Raw genomic sequence first — 9,083 nt, 5'->3', positions numbered from 1 at the left:
TTATTTAATAAGACTAAGTTGCTGAAATAAGCCTATTAAATAAGCCTAAGTTGCTGAATAAGCCTATTTAATAAGCCTAAGTTGCTGAATAAACCTATTTAATAAGTCTAGGTTGCTGAAATAAACCTATTTAAAAATGCTACTTAATAAGCCTAAGTTGCTGAAATAAACCTGTTTAATAAGGCTATTTAATAAGAATAAGTTGCTGAAATAAGCTTATTTATAAAGCCTAAGTTGCTGAAATAAGCCTATTTAATAAGGCTTTTTAATAAGTCTAAGTTGCTGAAATAAACTTATTTAATAAGCCTAAGTTGCTAAAATAAGCCTATTTAATGAGGCTATTTAATACGTCTATTTAATAAGCCTATTTAATAAGCCTATTTAATAAGCCTATTTAATAAGCCTATTTAATAAGTCTATTTAATAAGTCTATTTAATAAGTATTTAATGAGCCTATTTAATATGCCTATTTATTGAGCCTATTTAAAAAGCCTATTTATTGAGCCTATTTAATAAGCCTATTTATTGAGCCTATTTAATAAGCCTATTTAATAAGTATTTAATAAGCCTATTTAGTAAGCCTATTTAATAAGCCTATTTATTGAGCCTATTTAATAAGTCTATTTAATAAGCCTATTTAATAAGCTTATTTAATAAGCCTATTTAATAAGTATTTAATGTGCCTATTTAATAAGTCTATTTAATAAGCCTATTTAATAGGCCTATTTAATAAGTCTAAGTTGCTGAAATAAACCTATTTAATAAGCCTATTTAACAGGCCTATTTAATAAGTCTAAGTTGCTGAAATAAGCCTATGTAATAAGCCTAAGTTGCTGAATAAGCCTATTTAATAAGCCTAAGTTGCTGAAATAAGCCTATTTAATAAGTCTAAGTTGCTGAAATAAGGCTATTTAATAAGCCTAAGTTGCTGAAATAAGCCTATTTAATAAGCCTAAGTTGCTGAAATAAGGCTATTTAATAAGTCTAAGTTGCTGAAATAAGCCTATTTAATAAGCCTAAGTTGCTGAAATAGGTATTTTTAATAAGCATAAGTTACTGAAATAAGCCTATTTAATGAGTCTAAGTTGCTGAAATAAGGCTATTTAATAAGTCTAAGTTGCTGAAATAAGCCTTTTTAATCAGCATAAGTTGCTGAAATAAGCCTATTTAATAAGCTCAAGTTGCTGAAATAAGCCTACTTAATTAGGCTATTTAATAAGCCTAAGTTGCTGAAATAAGCCTATTTAATAAGCGTAAGTTGCTGAAATAAGGCTATTTAATACGTCTAAGTTGCTGAAATAAGCCTATTTAATAAGCCTAAGTTGCTGAAATAAGCCCATTTAATAAACCTATTTAATAAGCCTAAGTTGCTGAAATAAGCCTATTTAATAAGCCTATTTATTAAGCCTATTTAATAAGTATTTAATGTGCCTATTTAATAAGTCTATTTAATAAGCCTATTTAATAGGCCTATTTAATAAGTCTAAGTTGCTGAAATAAACCTATTTAATAAGCCTATTTAACAGGCCTATTTAATAAGTCTACGTTGCTGAAATAAGCCTATTTAATAAGCCTAAGTTTCTGAATGAGCCTATTTAATAATCCTAAGTTGCTGAAATAAGCCTATTTAATAAGCCTAAGTTGCTGAATAAGCCTATTTAATAAGCCTAAGTTGCTGAAATAAGCATATTTAATAAGTCTAAGTTGCTGAAATAAGGCTATTTAATAAGCCTAAGTTGCTGAAATAAGCCTATTTAATAAGCCTAAGTTGTTGAAATAAGCCTATTTAATAAGCCTATTTAATAGGCCTATTTAATAAGTCTAAGTTGCTGAAATAAGCCTATTTAATAAGCCTAAGTTGCTGAATGAGCCTATTTAATAAGCCTAAGTTGCTGAAATAAGCCTATTTAATAAGCCTAAGTTGCTGAATAAGCCTATTTAATAAGCCTAAGTTGCTGAATAAACCTATTTAATAAGTCTAAGTTGCTGAAATAAGCCTATTTAATAAGGCTATTTAATAAGCCTAAGTTGCTGAAATAAGGCTATTTAATAAGCGTAAGTTGCTGAAATAAGGCTATTTAATAAGTCTAAGTTGCTGAAATAAGCCTATTTAATAAGCCTAAGTTGCTGAAATAAGCCCATTTAATAAGCCTATTTAATAAGCCTAAGTTGCTGAAATAAGCCTATTTAATAAGCCTATTTAATAAGCCTATTTAATAGGCCTATTTAATAAGTCTAAGTTGCTGAAATGAGCCTATTTAATAAGCCTATTTAATAGGCCTTTTTAATAAGTCTAAGTTGCTGAAATAAGCCTATTTATAAGCCTAAGTTGCTGAATGAGCCTATTTAATAAGCCTAAGTTGCTGAAATAAGCCTATTTAATAAGCCTAAGTTGCTGAATAAGCCTATTTAATAAGCCTAAGTTGCTGAATAAACCTATTTAATAAGTCTAAGTTGCTGAAATAAGCCTATTTAATAAAGCTATTTAATAAGCCTAAGTTGCTGAAATAAACCTGTTTAATAAGGCTATTTAAAAGCATAAGTTGCTGAAATAAGCCTATTAAATAAGCCTAAGTTGCTGAAATAAGCCTATTAAATAAGCCTAAGTTGCTGAATAAGCCTATTTAATAAGCCTAAGTTGCTGAATAAACCTATTTAATAAGTCTAAGTTGCTGAAATAAACCTATTTAAAAATGCTACTTAATAAGCCTAAGTTGCTGAAATAAACCTGTTTAATAAGGCTATTTAATAAGAATAAGTTGCTGAAATAAGCTTATTTAATACGCCTAAGTTGCTGAAATAAGCCTATTTAATAAGGCTTTTTAATAAGTCTAAGGTGCTGAAATAAACTTACTTAATAAGCCTAAGTTGCTAAAATAAGCCTATTTAATGAGGCTATTTAATAAGTCTATTTAATAAGCCTATTTAATAAGCCTATTTAATAAGCCTATTTAATAAGCCTATTTAATAAGTCTATTTAATAAGTCTATTTAATAAGTATTTAATGAGCCTATTTAATATGCCTATTTATTGAGCCTATTTAAAAAGCCTATTTATTGAGCCTATTTAATAAGCCTATTTATTGAGCCTATTTAATAAGCCTATTTAATAAGTCTATTTAATAAGCCTATTTAGTAAGCCTATTTAATAAGCCTATTTATTGAGCCTATTTAATAAGTCTATTTAATAAGCCTATTTAATAAGCTTATTTAATAAGCCTATTTAATAAGTATTTAATGTGCCTATTTAATAAGTCTATTTAATAAGCCTATTTAATAGGCCTATTTAATAAGTCTAAGTTGCTGAAATAAACCTATTTAATACGCCTATTTAACAGGCCTATTTAATAAGTCTAAGTTGCTGAAATAAGCCTATGTAATAAGCCTAAGTTGCTGAATAAGCCTATTTAATAAGCCTAAGTTGCTGAAATAAGCCTATTTAATAAGTCTAAGTTGCTGAAATAAGGCTATTTAATAAGCCTAAGTTGCTGAAATAAGCCTATTTAATAAGCCTAAGTTGCTGAAATAAGGCTATTTAATAAGTCTAAGTTGCTGAAATAAGCCTATTTAATAAGCCTAAGTTGCTGAAATAAGTATTTTTAATAAGCATAAGTTGCTGAAATAAGCCTATTTAATGAGTCTAAGTTGCTGAAATAAGGCTATTTAATAAGTCTAAGTTGCTGAAATAAGCCTTTTTAATCAGCATAAGTTGCTGAAATAAGCCTATTTAATAAGCTCAAGTTGCTGAAATAAGCCTACTTAATTAGGCTATTTAATAAGCCTAAGTTGCTGAAATAAGCCTATTTAATAAGCGTAAGTTGCTGAAATAAGGCTATTTAATAAGTCTAAGTTGCTGAAATAAGCCTATTTAATAAGCCTAAGTTGCTGAAATAAGCCCATTTAATAAGCCTATTTAATAAGCCTAAGTTGCTGAAATAAGCCTATTTAATAAGCCTATTTATTAAGCCTATTTAATAAGTATTTAATGTGCCTATTTAATAAGTCTATTTAATAAGCCTATTTAATAGGCCTATTTAATAATTCTAAGTTGCTGAAATAAACCTTTTTAATAAGCCTATTTAACAGGCCTATTTAATAAGTCTAAGTTGCTGAAATAAGCCTATTTAATAAGCCTAAGTTTCTGAATGAGCCTATTTAATAATCCTAAGTTGCTGAAATAAGTCTATTTAATAAACCGAAGTTGCTGAATAAGCCTATTTAATAAGCCTAAGTTGCTGAAATAAGCATATTTAATAAGTCTAAGTTGCTGAAATAAGGCTATTTAATAAGCCTAAGTTGCTGAAATAAGCCTATTTAATAAGCCTAAGTTGTTGAAATAAGCCTATTTAATAAGCCTATTTAATAGGCCTATTTAATAAGTCTAAGTTGCTGAAATAAGCCTATTTAATAAGCCTAAGTTGCTGAATGAGCATATTTAATAAGCCTAAGTTGCTGAAATAAGCCTATTTAATAAGCCTAAGTTTGCTGAATAAGCCTATTTAATAAGCCTAAGTTGCTGAATAAACCTATTTAATAAGTCTAAGTTGCTGAAATAAGCCTATTTAATAAGGCTATTTAATAAGCCTAAGTTGCTGAAATAAGGCTATTTAATAAGCGTAAGTTGCTGAAATAAGGCTATTTAATAAGTCTAAGTTGCTGAAATAAGCCTATTTAATAAGCCTAAGTTGCTGAAATAAGCCCATTTAATAAGCCTAAGTTGCTGAAATAAGCCTATTTAATAAGCCTATTTAATAAGCCTATTTAATAGGCCTATTTAATAAGTCTAAGTTGCTGAAATAAGCCTATTTAATAAGCCTATTTAATAGGCCTATTTAATAAGTCTAAGTTGCTGAAATAAGCCTATTTATAAGCCTAAGTTGCTGAATGAGCCTATTTAATAAGCCTAAGTTGCTGAAATAAGCCTATTTAATAAGCCTAAGTTGCTGAATAAGCCTATTTAATAAGCCTAAGTTGCTGAATAAACCTATTTAATAAGTCTAAGTTGCTGAAATAAGCCTATTTAATAAAGCTATTTAATAAGCCTAAGTTGCTGAATAAGCCTATTTAATAAGTCTAAATTGCTGAAATAAGGCTATTTAATAAGCCTAAGTTGCTGAAATAAGGCTATTTAATAAGTTTAAGTTGCTGAAATAAGCCTATTTAATAAGCCTAAGTTGCTGAAATAAGCATATTTAATAAGGCTATTTAATGAGCCTAAGTTGCTGAAATAAGCCTATTTAATAAGCCTAAGTTTCTGAACTAAGCCTATTTAAAAAGGTATATTTAATAAGTCTAAGTTGCTGAAATAAACCTATTTAAAATGCTATTTAATAAGCCTAAGTTGCTGAAATAAGGCTATTTAATAAGTTTAAGTTGCTGAAATAAGCCTATTTAATAAGCCTAAGTTTCTGAACTAAGCCTATTTAAAAAAGGTATATTTAATAAGTCTAAGTTGCTGAAATAAACCTATTTAAAAATGCTATTTAATAAGCCTAAGTTGCTGAAATAAACCTGTTTAATAAGGCTATTTAATAAGCATAAGTTGCTGAAATAAGCTTATTTAATAAGCCTAAGTTGCTGAAATAAGCCTATTTAATAAGTCTAAGTTGCTGAAATAAACCTATTTAATAAGCCTAAGTTGCTAAAATAAGCCTATTCAATGAGGCTATTTAATAAGTCTATTTAATAAGCCTATTTAATAAGCCTATTTTATAAGCCTATTTAATAAGCCTATTTAATACGCCTATTTAATAAACATATTTAATAAGTATTTAATGAGCCTATTTAATAAGTCTATTTAATAAGCCTTTTTAATAAGCCTATTTAATAAGTCTATTTAATAAGCCTATTTAATAAGTCTATTTAATAAGTCTATTTAATAAGCCTATTTAATAAGTATATAATGAGCCTATTTAATAAGCCTATTTATTGAGCCTATTTAATAAGCCTATTTATTGAGCCTATTTAATAAGCCTATTTATTGAGCCTATTTAATAAGCCTATTTATTGAGCCTATTTAATAAGACTATTTAATAAGTCTATTTAATAAGCCTATTTAATAAGCCTATTTAATAAGCCTATTTATTGAGCCTATTTAATAAGACTATTTAATAAGCCTATTTATTGAGCCTATTTAATAAGTCTATTTAATAAGCATATTTAATAAGACTAATTAATAAGTATTTAATGAGCCTATTTAATAAGTCTATTTAATAAGCCTATTTAATAGGCCTATTTAATAAGTCTAAGTTGCTGAAATAAGCCTATTTAATAAGCCTATTTAATAGGCCTATTTAATAAGTCTAAGTTGCTGAAATAAGCCTATTTAATAAGCCTAAGTTTCTGAATGAGCCTATTTAATGAGCCTAAGTTGCTGAAATAAGCCTATTTAATAAGCCTAAGTTGCTGAATAAGCCTATTTAATAAGCCTAAGTTGCTGAAATAAGCCTATTTAATAAGTTTAAGTTGCTGAAATAAGGCTATTTAATAAGCCTAAGTTGCTGAAATAAGCCTATTTAATAAGCCTAAGTTGCTGAAATAAAGCTATTTAATAAGTCTAAGTTGCTGAAATAAGCCTATTTAATAAGCCTAAGTTGCTGAAATAAGTATATTTAATAAGCATAAGTTGCTGAAATAAACCTATTTAATGAGTCTAAGTTGCTGAAATAAGGCTATTTAATAAGTCTAAGTTTCTGAACTAAGCCTATTTAAAAAGGTATATTTAATAAGTCTAAGTTGCTGAAATAAACCTATTTAAAAATGCTATTTAATAAGCCTAAGTTGCTGAAATAAACCTGTTTAATAAGGCTATTTAGTAAGCATAAGTTGCTGAAATAAGCTTATTTAATAAGCCTAAGTTGCTGAAATAAGCCTATTTAATAAGTCTAAGTTGCTGAAATAAACCTATTTAATAAGCCTAAGTTGCTAAAATAAGCCTATTCAATGAGGCTATTTAATAAGTCTATTTAATTAGCCTATTTAATAAGCCTATTTTATAAGCCTATTTAATAAGCCTATTTAATACGCCTATTTAATAAACATATTTAATAAGTATTTAATGAGCCTATTTAATAAGTCTATTTAATAAGCCTGTTTAATAAGCCTATTTAATAAGTCTATTTAATAAGCCTATTTAATAAGTCTATTTAATAAGTCTATTTAATAAGCCTATTTAATAAGTATATAATGAGCCTATTTAATAAGCCTATTTATTGAGCCTATTTAATAAGCCTATTTATTGAGCCTATTTAATAAGCCTATTTATTGAGCCTATTTAATAAGCCTATTTATTGAGCCTATTTAATAAGACTATTTAATAAGTCTATTTAATAAGCCTATTTAATAAGCCTATTTAATAAGCCTATTTATTGAGCCTATTTAATAAGACTATTTAATAAGCCTATTTATTGAGCCTATTTAATAAGTCTATTTAATAAGCATATTTAATAAGACTAATTAATAAGTATTTAATGAGCCTATTTAATAAGTCTATTTAATAAGCCTATTTAATAGGCCTATTTAATAAGTCTAAGTTGCTGAAATAAGCCTATTTAATAAGCCTATTTAATAGGCCTATTTAATAAGTCTAAGTTGCTGAAATAAGCCTATTTAATAAGCCTAAGTTTCTGAATGAGCCTATTTAATAAGCCTAAGTTGCTGAAATAAGCCTATTTAATAAGCCTAAGTTGCTGAATAAGCCTATTTAATAAGCCTAAGTTGCTGAAATAAGCCTATTTAATAAGTTTAAGTTGCTGAAATAAGGTTATTTAATAAGCCTAAGTTGCTGAAATAAGCCTATTTAATAAGCCTAAGTTGCTGAAATAAAGCTATTTAATAAGTCTAAGTTGCTGAAATAAGGCTATTTAATGAGCCTAAGTTGCTGAAATAAGTATATTTAATAAGCATAAGTTTCTGAACTAAGCCTATTTAAAAAGGTATATTTAATAAGTCTAAGTTGCTGAAATAAACCTATTTAAAAATGCTATTTAATAAGCCTAAGTTGCTGAAATAAACCTGTTTAATAAGGCTATTTAATAAGCATAAGTTGCTGAAATAAGCTTATTTAATAAGCCTAAGTTGCTGAAATAAGCCTATTTAATAAGTCTAAGTTGCTGAAATAAACCTATTTAATAAGCCTAAGTTGCTAAAATAAGCCTATTCAATGAGGCTATTTAATAAGTCTATTTAATAAGCCTATTTAATAAACCTATTTTATAAGCCTATTTAATAAGCCTATTTAATACGCCTATTTAATAAACATATTTAATAAGTATTTAATGAGCCTATTTAATAAGTCTATTTAATAAGCCTTTTTAATAAGCCTATTTAATAAGTCTATTTAATAAGCCTATTTAATAAGTCTATTTAATAAGTCTATTTAATAAGCCTATTTAATAAGTATATAATGAGCCTATTTAATAAGCCTATTTATTGAGCCTATTTAATAAGCCTATTTATTGAGCCTATTTAATAAGCCTATTTATTGAGCCTATTTAATAAGCCTATTTATTGAGCCTATTTAATAAGACTGTTTAATAAGTCTATTTAATAAGCCTATTTAATAAGCCTATTTAATAAGCCTATTTATTGAGCCTATTTAATAAGACTATTTAATAAGCCTATTTAATAGGCCTATTTAATAAGTCTAAGTTGCTGAAATAAGCCTATTTAATAAGCCTATTTAATAGGCCTATTTAATAAGTCTAAGTTGCTGAAATAAGCCTATTTAATAAGCCTAAGTTTCTGAATGAGCCTATTTAATAAGCCTAAGTGGCTGAAATAAGCCTATTTAATAAGCCTAAGTTGCTGAATAAGCCTATTTAATAAGCCTAAGTTGCTGAAATAAGGCTATTTAATAAGTCTAAGTTGCTGAAATAAGGCTATTTAATAAGCCTAAGTTGCTGAAATAAGCCTATTTAATAAGCCTAAGTTGCTGAAATAAGGCTATTTAATAAGTCTAAGTTGCTGAAATAAGCCTATTTAATAAGCCTAAGTTGCTGAAATAAGTATTTTTAATAAGCATAAGTTGCTGAAATAAGCCTATTTAATGAGTCTAAGTTGCTGAAATAAGGCTATTTAATAAGT

Source organism: Petromyzon marinus, unplaced genomic scaffold, assembly GCF_048934315.1.
Source record: "Petromyzon marinus isolate PM22_M1 ecotype Great Lakes invasive population unplaced genomic scaffold, UKy_Petmar_22M1.pri1.0 PM_G_Scaffold_10, whole genome shotgun sequence".
NCBI classification, from domain to species: Eukaryota; Metazoa; Chordata; class Hyperoartia; order Petromyzontiformes; family Petromyzontidae; genus Petromyzon; species Petromyzon marinus.
This window is presented reverse-complemented; position numbering follows the sequence as displayed.